Genomic DNA, 14,131 nt, shown 5'->3' on the forward strand with positions numbered 1-14,131 from the left:
AGTAACCAAATCCCTTAGCAAGTCATTGTCAATCATGGATAGCTGTCAACAGCACCAGTAGGAACCACCACACGTGTGTGTTTTGTTAGTTGTTTCACCTCCTTAAGACTTTGTTTTCTCATCGGCAAAGTGGAATAGTCTTATCTACTATAGAGAATCATAGTGAAAATTACTATCAATATAAAATATGAAAATTGTATATGTGGTATCATAATACAGTAGGCACTATTTAAACAATAACTGATACACTTTCTATAAACACATTTTACATTTGTTTGCTGACTATTTTTGCATTTGTGCAAAATGCACATATTTAAGACAAACTACTTTTTTTCCCAGCCAAAATAAATGCATGAGAGAATCTATGGATAGAAAAACCTTGACTTTTCAGAATCCTATGTTGTTGTTGTTTAAAAACTGGCACTTCATAAGGAAAATACTTGGAATCATGTAGATACCTACTTAACACATCTTCCTAATAAGGTAATTTATTTATTACAAAGCAATTATTCACTCTGAAGTGACTGGATGGCAGAGTAAGACATGTAATTGAATTTGAGAAATAATCTGAGGCTATAGTAGTTTTTATTAGTAAATACTATGTATACATTAAATAAGAGGGCAGTAATATACTTAAATCATAATTTTTATAATTATATTCATAATTTCCTAATTTCAAAATTTTGTATGTTAATTACACTATTTAAAAGTGCATCCGAAATTTCGGTGTACTTTTATAAAAACTGAAACGGGTATAACAGACTTGCAAAAGGTATTAGCATCACCAGAAAGCTGGTATTTGGGAGTCAACGGAAAACCACCAAAGCTGTAAAAGCAAATATAGAAAGAAGTGCCTATGCATAAAATATTCAGCAAGATAATAAGGTAGTATGACATTACTGACCTATAAAAAGTGTCAAGCAGAGTACACATGAAAAGGAAGAACAAAATATTTCAAGAGGCTAAAGATTTGTGACTTTATTGCAGTAAGAATATCATAAAAGTCAACGAAGAAAAAAATTGAACAAATGTATAAAAGAGATGCTATTTTTCTGATCATAAAAATGGAAACTAAATATAAATTACTTGCTTCTTACCTAAGCCTCCTCTTCCTCTTTACCTAACCTGATCCACAGCATAGACTTTTGTCTCTTTTATAATGCCCTTTCTGAAACTGAAATAAAACATTGGAACAAAAATGCACAGAAATTCATAATTTTTATTTTGGTTTTCAATTTCCCACTTTTATTTTAAGTTCAGGGTACATGTACACGATGTGCAGGTTTGTTACATGGGTAAACATGTGCCATGGTGGTTTGCTGCACAGATCATCCAATCACCCAGATATTAACCCCAGCATCCATTGGCTATTAAAAAGTCAAAAAACAATAGATGCTAGTGAGGTTGTGGAGAGAATGGAATGCTTTTACACCGTTGGTGGGAGTGTAAATTAGTACAACCATTGTGGAAGACAGTGTGGCGATTCCTCAAAGACATAGTGACAGAAATACCATTTGACCCAGCAATTCCATTACTGAGTACATACCAAAGGGTTATAAATCATTCTGTTCTAAAGATACATGCATGCATATGTTTATTGCAGCACTGTTCACAATAGCAAAGACATGGAATCGACCTAAATACAATTATTTTCTAAATTTATATAAGTGAACTCACATAGTATGTAATTATTCTTTGTGTGTTTCTTTTACAAAATATTACAGTCATATGATTTTTTTCCCATATGGTTACTTGTGATAGCTTTCATTGCTATATATAAATATACCACAAATCTTGCTATTAAAATAATGCTGTTATAAACAACTTGGACCAGCCTTTTCTACACATCTCTTTTGGGAATATACTGTACCCAGGAGTGTACTTGCTAAGCCAAAGCTTGGCAAACATTAATCTTTAGTTTTCCAAACTGGTTGTGTTAGCTTGCCCTACTACTTGGACTGTTTGGATATTTCCATGGGTTCATAACCCTCTCAATACTTGCAATTACCATGATTTGTTTTGTTTTTAATTGTAGACATTCTTATATGTAGCAATATCTCATCTGTTTCCTTTTGTATTGAGCTATAACATACATGCAATAAAATGGACAGATCTTAAGTGTTCAGCTTGATGGATTTTGAAACTTTATTCACTTAGGTAATTACTATCCAAGGAAAAATACAGTGTAGACCACATTCATCACCCCAGAAAGCACTAACTTTCCTTTTTCCATTCAATTCCACACTTCCTTTATTATTATTATTATTATTACTATACTCTAAGTTTTAGGGTACATGTGCACAACGTGCAGGTTGGTTACATACGTATACATGTGCCATGTTGGTGTGCTGCACCCATTAACTTGTCATTTAACATTAGGTATATCTGCTAATGCTATCCCTCCCCGCTCTGCCCACCCCACAACCAGCCCCAGTGTGTGATGTTCCCCTTCCTGTGTCCATGTGTTCTCATTATTCAATTCCCACCTATGAGTGAGAACATGCAGTGTTTGCTTTTTTGTCCTTGCGATAGTTTGCTGAGAATGATGGTTTCCAGCCTCATCCATGTCCCAACAAAGGACATGAACTCATCATTTTTTATGGCTGCATAGTATTCCACGGTGTATGTGTGCCACATTTTCTTAATCCAGTCTATCATTGTTGGACATTTGACTTGGTTCCAAGTCTTTGCTATTGTAAATAGTGCTGCAATAAACATACGTGTGCATGTGGCTTTATAGCAGCATGATTTATAGTCCTTTGGTTATATACCCAGCAATGGTATGGCTGGGTCAAATGGTATTTCTAGTTCTAGATCCCTGAGGAATCGCCACACTGACTTCCACAATGGTTGAACTAGTTTACAGTCCCACCAACAGTGTAAAAGTGTTCCGATTTCTCCACATCCTCTCCAGCACCTGTTGTTTCCTGACTTTTTAATGATCACCATTCTAACTGGTGTGAGATGGTATCTCATTGTGGTTTTGATTTTCATTTCTCTGATGGCCAGTGATGGTGAGCATTTTTTCATGTGTCTTTTGGCTGCATAAATGTCTTCTTTTGAGAAGTGTCTGTTCATATCCTTCGCCCACTTTGTGATAGAGTTGTTTGTTTTTTTCTTGCAAATCTATTTGAGTTCTTTGTAGATCTGGATATTAGCCCTTTGTCAGATGAGTAGATTGCAAAAATTTTCTCCCATTCTGTAGGCTGCCTGTTCACTCTGATGGTAGTTTCTTTTGCTGTGCAGAAGCTCTTTAGTTTAATTAGATCCTATTTGTCAGTTTTGGCTTTTGTCGCCATTGCTTTTGGTGTTTTAGCCATGAAGTCTTTGCCCATGCCTATGTCCTGAATGGTATTGCTTAGGTTTTCTTCTAGGGTTTTTATGGTTTCAGGTCTAATATTTAAGGCTTTAATCCATCTTGAATTAATTTTTGTATAAGGTGTAAGGAAGGGATCCAGTTTCAGCTTTCTACATATGGCTAGCCAGTTTTCCCAGCACCATTTGTTAAATAGGGAATCCTTTCCCCATTTCCTGTTTTTGTCAGTTTTGTCAAAGATCAGATGGTTGTAGATATGCGGCATTATTTCTGGGGGCTCTGTTCTGTTCCATTGGTCTATATCTCTGTTGTGGTAACAGTACCATGGTGTTTTGGTTACTGTAGCCTTGTAGTGTAGTTTGAAGTCAGGTAGTGTGATGCCTCCAGCTTTGTTCTTTTGGCTTAGGATTGACTTGGCAGTGCGGGCTCTGTTCTGGTTCCATATGAACTTTAGTTTTTTCCAATTCTGTGAAGAAAGTCATTGGTAGCTTGATGGGGATGGCATTGAATCTATAAATTATCTTGGGCAGTATGGCCATTTTCACGATATTGATTCTTCCAACCCATGAGCATGGAATGTTCTTCCATTTGTTTGTATCCTCTTTTATTTCATTGAGCAGTGGTTTGTAGTTCTCCTTGAAGAGGTCTTTGACATCCCTTGTGAGTTGGATTCCTAGGTATTTTATTCTCTTTGAAGCAATTGTGAATGGGAGTTCACTCATGATTTGGCTCTCTGTTTGTCTGTGATTGGTGTATAAGAATGCTTGTGATTTTTGCACATTGATTTTGTATCCTGAGACTTCGCTGAAGTTGCCACTTTACATATTACTATCCTAAATTCTATTTACAATAGTCCTGTTCTTGGACCTCAAATAAGTGAAATCCTATGGCATAGGGTATTTTATGTCTGGATTATTTTGCTCAATATTATTTATAAAATTTATTCACGATATGGCATATATTGGCACTATTTATTTCCTTTTCATTGTCAATCAGTAGACCATAGTATTACTATACCAAAAATTGTTTTTTCTATTCTCTTTTTAATGAGCATTTCAGTTTCAAATTTGGGACTATTATAATGAGGATGTGATAAATAGTTTTATAAACATTTCTGTGGACATATGTTTTATTTTTCTGTCTTGTGTAAATACCTAGGAATGGAATTTCTGAGATAGATGTATACTTAAAGTTATTAGAAACTGCTAAAATATTTGTACAATTTTACTTGACCACTGGCATTCACGAGAGTCACTCCATATCCTTGCCAACACTTAACGTTGTCACTCTTAATTATGTTCATTTCATTGGTTATAACATAGTATACTATTGTGGTTTTAATTTGTATTTCTTTGATGATTAATGATGTTGAAAATTTTTTACATGCTTGTGTTTATTGGCCACTCTTGTATCTTTTTTGACAAGCATTTGATGAAAAGTTTCAACCTTTTTATGTAGTTATTTGTACTCTATTGTTTTTTTGAGACACTTTTGCTCTGTTGCTCAGGCTGGAGTATAGTGGCACGATCATGGCTCACTGCAGCCTTGACCTCCTGGGCTCGAGCAATTCTCCTGTCTTAGCCTCTTGAGTAAGTGAGACTACAGATGTATGCCACCATGTATGGCTAATTTTTTATTTTTTGTAGAGACGAGGTCTCACTATGTTGCCTAGACTGGTTGTTTATGTTTATAACATTGATTTGTAGAAGCTCTTTATATATTCTAGATAAAAGACCTTGTTCAATTTATGTATTGCAAATATTTTACTTCAGTCTGTGGCTTGCCTCTTCTTTTTCTTAATAGTTTCTGTTAATAAGCAGAAGTTTTCTTTTTTAATATTGATAAAGTCAATATTACTGATTTTTATAATCGTTAGTGCTTTTTGTATTTTGTCTAATAAATCATCACTTACTCAAAATGAAAAAGACATTTTCATATATTTTATTCCAGAAGATTTATGGTGGTAGATCTTATACTCAGGCCTTGGAATCATCCTGAATTAGTTTAATTTTGGTGTATGGAATGATTTATATAGAATTGATCCAGCATCATTGTTAAAAACACTTTCCTTTCCCTATGCATTTAATTTAGCATCTTGGTTAAAATAAGTTGTCTTTATATAGGTACATATATATCTGGACTTTCTAATTGGATCTACCGATCTATTTGTCATTTATTATACCAGTACTACAGACTAATGTGGCTTTATTGTAGTTCTTAAAGGTAGGTAATATATGTATTATAACTTTGTTCATTTTTAAAAACTATTATATATAGTAGATTATTTGCATTTCCTTTTTAATTTTAGAATCAGATCATACATTTCTTCAAAAGAGAAGGCATTTTGACACAGATTTAGCTGAATCTGTAGATATCTGGCTGCCTTTAAGATTTATTATGTATCTTTTGCTTTCAGCAGTTTTATAATGGCATTACTTAGCATATTTTTTCTTTCTATCTATGCTGCTTGGGTTTTATTGGACTCCTTAAATCTCTACGTTGAATTTTTAAAGTAGTTAACAAACATTTCAGTTACACTCCTCAACTCTCCCTTCTACCCAATTTACTCTTTCCTCTGCTTAGGAGTCCAGTTGCATATTACTTGATATTTGTGCTATATTCTAAGTGTCCATTGTGTTTTTCTCCATATTTTCCATCCTTTTGAAGCTCCTTGCTTCTGTTTGTATATTTTATTTGACCTTACTTTCAATTTATTTACTTTTTTAAATTTTGTTTAATCTGGTGATTAAACTCAATCATTTAGTTTAATCTGGTGATTAAACTCAATCATTTAGTTTATTAAGACCTCAACCACTGAGATCTTAATTTCAGTTATTTCACTCGTATGTTTAATAATTTTGAATTTTAAAATTTTCCAGTTCTCTGTTAAATTTCCCATTTTGTCACTTAACTTGTGAATACATTAATTAAAATTATTTTCAAATCATGGCTTATAATTATAATGTGTAGTTATTCCCTTGGTTAATCTCAATTTTCTGATTTTCCTTTTATTATTGCAGAATTCTTAACTATTTGTGCCTTTTAAAAATTGTTTACCAACACTATATATCATCAAATATAAAACTGATATCAATAATTCAAAGCTTTATTTGATACCATCTTCTACCTGAAAGAAATTATTTCTGTTATCATCAAGAAGCTGGACACATCATCTGAAAAAGTAAATTTGTATCCAACAAATCTGCTTTCAAAAAATGCATCAAAATATCCTCTGTTGTAAATCTATAACAGGCAAGGTTTTTAGTTAATTGATATATCCCAGTTTTTTAGTTAGGATATTTCCATTTTTAACTGATAATTATTGACATTGCTTGATGATACGGAAAAATGAAATTCATGAGTTTAACTTACAGAATAAAGCAAGATGCTCTGATTAAATGATGCTTAGCTTTGCCTCTGAAACTAGCACAGCGAAGGCTTAAAGAACTGAACTGAGATTTAAAACACCACCCACAAAACAAGACAGGTCTTACAGTCAGAATGTAACTAGATTGATTGCCTCCTAAAACAAAAACATCCGCATTCCCAAGAGGATTATAAAAGAAATCAGAGTCTATACAATGCAACATTAACAGTAACAAGGATACAATCCCAAATTAATTGACATTGAAAAACATAGGAAAATGTGACCTATTTTTAAGTGAAAAAACAATCAACAGTTGTGAATCCCACAATGCCCAGATTTTGAAATTATCAGACAAGGACTTTAAAGAAGCTATTATAAATATCTATTATAACATTTATAATGAATACATCTAAAATATATAAAGAGATGGGAAACATCAGCAGAAAAATAGAAATATAAAAAACAATGAAAACGTTAAAAATGAAAAGTACAATATCTTAAATACAAAGTTTAGTGGGAAAGCTCAATAACAGTATACATATTACAGACAAAAACATCAGTAAACTTGAAGCTAGATCAATAGAAATTCACAGTTCAAGAATAGAAAAAAAGTTAATTAAAAAATTGAACAAGACTAAGGGACCTTTGGAACAGTAGTAAAAAGTCTAAAGTAAGTGATATTGGAGTCCCAAAAAGAGAGAATGAAGTGATTAGGGCAGAACTGTATTTTTTTGTCTTTCTTTTTTAAAATTTTTTTTATTTCCATAGGTTTTTGGAGAATAGGTAATATTAGGTTACATGAGTAAGTTCTGTAGTGGTGCTTTGTGATATTTAGGTGAACCTATCACATTGGACCCGATTTGTAGTCTTTTACCCCTCACCTGCTTCCCACCCTTTCCCCCTGAGTCCCCAAACTCTATTGTGTCATTCTTATGCCTTTGCATCCTCATAGTTAAGCTTCCACTTATAAGTGAGAACATATAATGTCTAGTTTTCCATTCCTGTGTTACTTCACTTAAAATAATAGTCTCCAATCCCATCCAGGTTGCTGCAAATGCTATTAATTCATTCCTTATTACGGCTCAGCAGTATTGCATCATATATACAGTTTATTTATCCACTCGTTGATTGATGGGCATTTGGGTTAGCTCCACATTTTTGCATTTGCGAACTGTGCTGCTATAAACATACGTGTGCAAGTATCATTTTAGTGTAATAACTTTTTGCCTCTGGGTAGATACCCAGTAGTGGGATTGCTGGATCAAATGGTAGCTCTACTTTTAGTTCTTTAAGGGATCTCCACACTGTTTCCATAGTGGTTGCATTAGTTTACATTCCCACCAGCAGTGTAAAAGTGTTCCATGTTCATCGCATCCACCCCAATATCTATTTTTTTTTTATTTTTGATTATAGCCATTCTTGCAGGAGTAAGGTGATATCCAGTTGTGGTTTTCATTTGCATTTCCCTGATCATTAGTGATGTTGAGCATTTCTTCATATGTTTATTGGCCATTTGTAATCTTTTGAGAATTGCCTATTCACGTCCTTGGCCCACTTTTTGATGGGATCGTTTGTCTTTTTCTTGCTAATTTGTTTGAGTTCGTTGTAGATTCTGGATATTAGACCTTTGTCATATGTACAGATTGTGAAGATTTTCTCCCACTCTGTGGGTTGTCTGTTTACTCTGCTGACTGTTCCTTTTGCCATGCAAAAGCCATTTAGTTTAATTAAGTCCCAGATACTCAGTTTTGTTTTTACTGCATTCGCTTTTGGGTTTTTGGTCATGAAAACTTTGCCTAGGCCAACGTCTAGAGGGGTTTTTCTGATGTTATCTTCTAGAATTCTTATAGTTTCAGGTCTTAGATTTAAGTCCTTGATCCATCTTGAGTTGATTTTTGTATAAGGTGAGAGAGAAGGATCCAGTTTCATTCTCCTAAATGTGGCTTGCCAATTATCTCAGTACCATTTGTTGAATAGGGTGTCCTTTCCCCACTTTATGTTTTTGTTTGCTTTGTCAAAGATCAGTTGGCTGCAAGTATTTTGGTTTATTTTTGGATTTTCTATTTTCTGTTCCATTGGTCTCTTTGCCTATTTTTATACCAGTACCATGCTGTTCTGGTGACTATGGCCTCACAGTGTAGTTTGAAATCAGGTAATGTGATGCCTCCAGATTCGTTCTTTTTGCTTAGTCTTGCTTTGGCGATGTAGGCTGTTTTTTGATTTTATATGAATTTTAGGATTGTTCTCCTATACACCAATGGTGACCAAGCTGAGAATCAAATCAAGATCTCAACTCCTTTTACAATAGCTGCAAAAAAAAAAAAAAAGAAATATTTAGGAATATACCTAACCAGGGAGATGAAAGACATCTACAAGGAAAACTACAAAACACTGCTGAAATAAATCACAGACAACACAAACAAATGGAAACATATCCCGTACTCATGGATGGGTAGAGTCAACATTGTGAAAATGACCATACTGCAAAAGCAATCTACAAATTCAATGCAATTCCCATCAAAATACCACCATCATTCTTCACAGAACCAGAAATGTATTTGAAGAAATATAATTGAAAATATCCTAAATTTGGTGCAATACAAAAATTTAGAGAATTTCAAAGCTTAGTAAGTTCCAAACAGGATAAATTCTAAGAAAACCATGGTTAGACACAAAATAAACTACAAAAAAATGATATTACAAACAAAACTAATATATTACACAGAGGGGAATAACAATTTGAATAGCTGTGAATTTCTCATCAAAATTCATCAAGACCAATAGTCAGTGTCACAAAGTCTTTAAAGTACTGACAGGTAAAACATACAAACACACAGATAAACCTTGCAACTCAGATTGTATATTCAGCAAAAATATACCTTGGGAATGGATGGGAAATAAAAGCATTTTCAAATCAAAGAACAACAAAGACAATTAGTTGCCAGACCAGCTAAACTGTAAGAAGAATTTAAGGAAGTTCCACAGGCTGAAGAAAAAAAAAATACTGGAAAAAAATTGGAATCTTTAGGAATGAATTAAAACATTGAAAAAAATGTAACTAAATTCATCCCAAAAAATTAAACCAATTTTAATAGCTAAATATAAATGGCAAAGCCTTTAATTAGATTTTTGCCCTAATTATTCAGATTACTCAAATGTTATTTTTGTTTCGATTTCTAAATAGAACTATAAATTCAACAGATATATGTAGCAAAACCTGTGTTGTGCTTACAGAGTACTCATCTCTCCATTTACGAGGAATGTTGGCTGCTGAAGGCTTACAGGTGAGTCCCCTTTACAAATTGCACTCATTAAGTAGAAGGATGGTTACCAGAGGTTGGGAAGGGTAGTGGGTTGGGATGGAGGGGAGTGGGGATGGTTAATGGCTACAAAAAAAAATAGAAAGAATGAATAAGATCTAATATTTGATAGCACAACAGGGTGACTATAGTCAATAATAGTTTAATTGTACATTTACAAATAACTAAAAAAGTATAATTGGAATGTTTTTAAGACAAAGGATACATGCTTGAGGGATGGATACTCCCTTTACCCTCATGTGATTATTATGCCTTGTATTCCTGTATCAAAATATCTCATGTACCCATAAATACATACACCTACTACATATTCACAAAAATTAAACATTAATTTAAAAAACGAGGTCATGAAATTGGATTGAGGAAAAATGGAAAAAGAATAAAACAACAAAGAATGGCGCTGGTTCAAAGGGAGCTGCCTCACCCACATTAGGCGTCTTTCCCAGAGGCAGCCCACGCTGGTTTCTGTCGGAGTACAAAAACGCAGCTGCATTGCCTCCAGCTGGGACAATTCTGAAGGGTCACTGCAGCTCCATAGCTACCTATAGGGTCAGCTGATGGCCTTTGTTCCAACCACATCACAATGTAATTTTTCCCTCTGTGGAATCTTACTTCATTACTCCCTTGTAGGTGGTGTTCCAGGGGCACTCCCCAGCACACCTCCTCCTGCCTGCAAATCTCTGCCTCAGACTCTGTTTCCTGGGTAACCTGACCTAAGAGAATTGATCATACACAGAACCTTTCTATAGCTGACTCCTTTGAAGAACTGTGAAAGATGAGGGGGCGAGGAAAAAAACAAACAAACATCACAGTAAGTTTCAGTTGAAGACAATTATTTAGATTGTTTCTCTCAGTATGATTGGCTCAATAGAACACACTTGTGGAACTCTGTTGAACGTCAAATGATACCATTGTGAGCCACTTTTTAGCAAGAGACTCCATCAACTCTAAGATCCATGTATGGGTCCAATTTACTGACGGGCTGAAGTGATAGAGATAAAATAATGGAACATGATTCAAAAATGGAAAAATGAGAAAACACTCTCTTAAGCCATAAAGTACATAGAGACATAGATGCTGAGTTTTCATAAGGAGCCACAGTTATTGACTGGCGTTTAAAGTAAATAGACAAAATCTTCCTTTAGAAGTAACAACTGATTTATGCTAGAAAAAAATTTCAAATTATTTCCTTAGATCAGGCACATTTTTAAAAAATTACATGAACATTCCCACTCATTCTAAAATGCTGAGGATTAAAGATGTTTGGGTTGATGCTTTTTCTTATCCTATTTCTACTATTTGAAAAAAATTCAGTCAATCATAATAATCTCTTGCATTATATAGATCCCTAGAGTTTAGAGTACACTATTGTGTACAGTATCTCATTTGTATGTTTATTATTATTCGTGCAATACATGACTTGTAGAATTATTGAAAAATACAGACAAGCAAGAAGTGCATAACAGATTACAGGTAAACCCAGTACCAAGATAAATATTGCGGTAGACATATTTTATTTCGCCTGTCTAGTATCCCTTTCTCCCAAAGAGTGCATTCTTTTCCAATAAAACCTCTAACTTCCTTCCTTGTCTACCCCCAATTCAGTCCATATGTGAATATGATTAACCCTACCATTTAGTCAAAAAAGGGGGATTTTGTCTCAGGCATAACTAATCAAATGTCAAAATGATTGGCTCAGGGAATAATATACGAGACAGGACAGAACAATGGATACTGGGACATTCGAGGCAGAAACTGAGAAAGATGTATAGCCATGTATAGCCATCTTGACTACCACATGTGATCCCACCTGAGACTAAAGCTAACAAAAATGAAAGCAGAGTAAAGGTAAAGCCAAAGGGCTTAGGACAACATTTAAGCCTTTTAATCCAGTTGTGCCTGAACTGCTTTTAAAATTTTCAGTTTGTATGAGCTAACAGTTTCTTTTTCCTTAAGCCTACTTGGATTTTGCTTGTATTACAGAAAGAGCTCTAATCATACAATAATAACTATTCACACTTTGTTGCTTCTTTTCCTGGCTATATTTTGATAAATATACATAGTTTAACAGCAGAGTGACAACAAAATTGGGAATTATCTTATTTTTATACATAAAATCATCCAGCATGATGTACAAAGCAAATACTGTATTATTAATCCTATTTTACACACAAGCAAGAACAACGAACAACGGATAGAGCAAATAAGTCAAATTTTATCCTAGAGCCCATGCCTTGTTAATATGGTGTGGTTGTTTTTATAGTGCATGACATTGTTCTTCAATTATCTCATTATTGTAACAATCTATTTCTTGAATTAGGATTCTTGATTTAATAAGGATTACCTATAATGTGAGAGTAAAAGTGAAGGAAGAAATCATGAGTGTATAAAGAACTTTGTTGATCCTCAAAATTCTAAATCTAGGAAATAATGATATTGAAGAGAGGGCCAGGACTTGCTGGAATGTGGACAAGGGTTTAAAAACATTAATTCCTTCATTCAACCTAAGTGTATTTTATGCTTTCTATGTGCCAGGCCTGTGTCAGAACACTGGGACTGTATCCTCGATGAAACCCCCATTGGTCCCTGCCCTCATGGAGTTATAGAGAGGAGATGGAGTAAACAGACCACATTCAAATAAATAGACAAATAAAATGAAAATTTCATCTCTGACATGTCCTATGTAAGGGAGATATTTTGGTGCTAAAAGAGTTCTTAACAGGGCATTTGACAGGATGAGGAAACTTAAGGAATGCCCTTGGGGGAAAGACGTTTAAACTGATATCTTTATGATGATTACGCTTAAAGGGGGATGGAAAAGTGTTCTAACCCAAAGGAACAGCATGTGCAAAGGCCCTGTGAAGGGGGTGGTGCCTACAAATAATATTTAGGATGATGAAAATGTTGTTGAGTGGGGAGTGGTTAGAGCAAGTGGTAGCATGACTAAAGGTATGGCTGACTTTTGATTTTCAAAACTTAGATTTTTAAGATTGTTAATTTTTTAAAACAAATTTATTCCCATTCTCTCCCAATATACAAGTACAGAAATATTTTTTCCACACAAATTAGCTTCCTATTTTTTAAATCCGTAGAAAAGAACATTCTTTCAGAAGAATGTAACTTAAGAGTTAACTTTTTTCCTTTACAATATCTAGTTTAAATTTCTCTTGCTTCAATTTAAGCTATTTTAAAAGAATATCTTTTCTGTGCTAGTCTTCCTGAGAATTATACAATTTACAATTTAGATGTGGAAGTGATCTTAAAGATACTGTAAAATAGTCCATTAATTTTAAGGATGCAGAAACTAAGCCCCCATTGTGATTTATACAAGGTCACCCAGTTAAAATAGCAGAAGTGACTGGTCATTCTCAAATTTTTTTTTCGCCAACTAAATTCCAATTTCTCTTTCCAATCATTATCTTGTCAATCTTTTAATCCTCTTCATTGACCCTCCAGATTTCCCACATCTCTTTTAAGCTGTAGAGCGAAAGCATGTCACAGAGAACCTAAATGACAGCATACTGTAATGAAGCACCGGTTAGATTTCTGTAGAGTTTTTCACATTATATTGCTAACATATGTGTTCCTTAATATTACAAATGTGTCTCATGCAGCCATTCAAATAAAACTGTAAATTTTACTACAGATACATAAAAAGCTGTCATCATAAAACCACAATTGACTGTGCAAACACAAATATATTGTACAGTGTAGATTTTTCAAATAATCCATTTTTAATGGGAAATAGTCTAAACATTACTTTTGAAAACAGATTAAAGACAGCAACAAAGAGCATTTGTAATTAGATAATGAAAGCCATCTGCTATTAAAATAATTGTTGACGTTTCCTTTTCCTTGAAATAAGTTAAACATTTCACAATGAATTGCCTAGTATAACAGATTTATTGACTGCTTGGGAATTCATATTTGTTGCAAATTATTTCTTGCTCATTTTCCCTTGCTCTTAAGTCTTTTTAAGAATTAATTTCAGGGTTTGAATCTGCCTTGATTTTTAACTGTCATCTTTTGTTTATTTTCTTCTTTTGATAATGAAATGAATTAAAAATTCTTAGCAATTATAAATGGAACCATCCTCCATCGCAAAAACATTAATAACAGAAAAATATT

The sequence above is a fragment of the Nomascus leucogenys genome, chromosome 21 (genome assembly GCF_006542625.1).
Source record: "Nomascus leucogenys isolate Asia chromosome 21, Asia_NLE_v1, whole genome shotgun sequence".
NCBI classification, from domain to species: domain Eukaryota; kingdom Metazoa; phylum Chordata; class Mammalia; order Primates; family Hylobatidae; genus Nomascus; species Nomascus leucogenys.